Here is a 2,220-nt window from a genome sequence, read left to right as displayed (position 1 = left end):
CTACAGGCCATGTCGAAATTCCCATTTTCTGGTCAAATATTTTCTAATTTTGTACATTGATACTACAGGCCAACAGGAACCCACAAACCAAGAATGGCCCACATTTGCCCATAGGTGGTGCTACAGGCCACATCCCAAAAAAATATTTTCAAAGTGATACCATTTCCACGCCATTTAACGAATTCTTCTGAAACTTGGTGTACATGCCTCATTTCTCATTGGGAACAAAAACGCCTCAAGGATCCATAAGGTATGATAGATTTTCCTGTAGACTGAAAATGTTTCGTTTAGGATTCAGACAGAAATACATGTTTTTTGGATTCATCCATTGAGAGGGTTTAACCCCAACCCTCTACTGATCAATTTTAAATGATTTGCCATTTTGAGGAGGAATCCGCATTGCTGCTTGCAGCTATATTTTTAAGTTGTTGTTGCTGAGAAAGAGAGAGTCCTTCACTGCCAGCCAAACGGCATCACGGTAGAAGCGAGAGGTCCTTCTAGGTTTGTCGCTGCTCGGTTGTTTTCGCCCAAGTCGATGTACAGAATTGACAGTGTATGGAAGTTTGTCCTTTGCTTCTGGTAAAAGCTGGATACCTGGATCACCCTCTCCCAAACATCCTCCCTCTCCTTTTCGAGGATCTCGTAGATTCTCAGATTCCAACGACGCAAGTATCCTTCGAGATGAGAGCAGTACCGCTGCTCCCTATAAGCAGATTATGCAGCCTGCGTAGGGCACCGACTCCCTAGGGGGGCACCAGAAAGTCCACCGACTGCCCTTACTGGCACGTTATACGTTATTCAAGGGCCCGAAAGCAGTTGCGGAACACAGATGATCACTTCGTGCTCATATTATTCCATTACACCAAGCTGGCCTTTAACATCTTTAACTTAGACACACACAAACTCAACAGCAGTCTTCACGTCGGCTATCTGTTTGGTGTCTCTTTCATACTCGCGATCGCTCGTGCATTCTCCGCCACCATTCTTTCCAAGGCATCAGATCAATTATTAATTAGAATTGAGAGTTCTTTGAGGTGTGAGAGGACATTGGCGGTATCGAGGCTCTCCATCTTCCATTGTTTAACAGCAGGAGGCTTACGTTGTGTTTCGGGGGGAGGAGGGAAAACTTCCTCAACTGGCATGATATCTGCAGAATCAGTTTCTGACTTGAGGTAATTATGCACATTTTCACTCAACAGATTAGCATTGGTTTGGCACACATTTGTTTCTTTCCCCATTTCAATCATTATGATCGTTGTAACAACCACGTATGCACCAAAAGAAAATTAAATAGTCTTTCTTACCGCACTACAAATCAAATTAAATAGTCTGAATTTGCAGAGCTCTTCAAAGCACGTATAGTCAGAGCGCCATCTTGTATCAATTAAGTCTTCTATGCCAATTAGATGATGGCCTTGACGCTCAGAGTGTTATGACAGTAAATCACTGTTTGGGTATTCCAAAAAATTTAATTGGAAGAGCCGTAAACTGACAAAATCGCAAAATCGTCCTTGACTCCAATTTAAAAAGCAAAATCGTCCTTGACTCCAATTTAAAAAGCAAAATCGCAAAATCGTCCTTGACTCCAATTTAAAAAGCAATATTTTCATTGTAAACTCCACACATAAAAAACATTTTGTTTAGTGTAAAAATTAATGAGCATTAGCAGACATAATTCATTAAGTGATGAGCAGTTTCCTCACAAAAGCAGTTTATTTAGCTCACTTATGCATGCCCACCATAGACAAAAAGAATGGCCTCTTGTCTCCTCATCAGTGTACATCTCTCTCTCTCTCTCTCTCTCTCTCTCTCTCTCTCTCTCTCTCTCTCTCTCTCTCTCTCTCTCTCTCTCTCTCTCTCTCTCTCTCTCTCTCAAATTGAGCTTTATTGGTATGACCATATACAGTGTACAATGTTGCCAAAGCATTCATTAACAATAAATAAATAAATAAATAAAACATGTACATACATAAAAAGTAAAATAATTAAATATTAATAATAATAATAATAAATAAGTATAACCATACAGGTAAGTGCACAAAATGTAAAGAAAAGTAAATTAAAGTAACACTTTCAGTATTTAGTGTGGGGTCACCCTCTCTTCCTCAGATCATGACAGGAGAACACATACTCTGCTGCTAAATCTATACATTCAGCCTTCTCTCCTAGAACATATGAGCGTTTCTCAGCATTACTCACTCTGCTGAATTCCGGCAGTAT

The sequence above is a fragment of the Xyrauchen texanus genome, chromosome 39, assembly GCF_025860055.1.
Source record: "Xyrauchen texanus isolate HMW12.3.18 chromosome 39, RBS_HiC_50CHRs, whole genome shotgun sequence".
Classification (NCBI taxonomy): Eukaryota; Metazoa; Chordata; class Actinopteri; order Cypriniformes; family Catostomidae; genus Xyrauchen; species Xyrauchen texanus.
The sequence above is the reverse complement of the archived record's forward strand: the minus strand, read 5'-3'. Positions refer to the sequence as shown.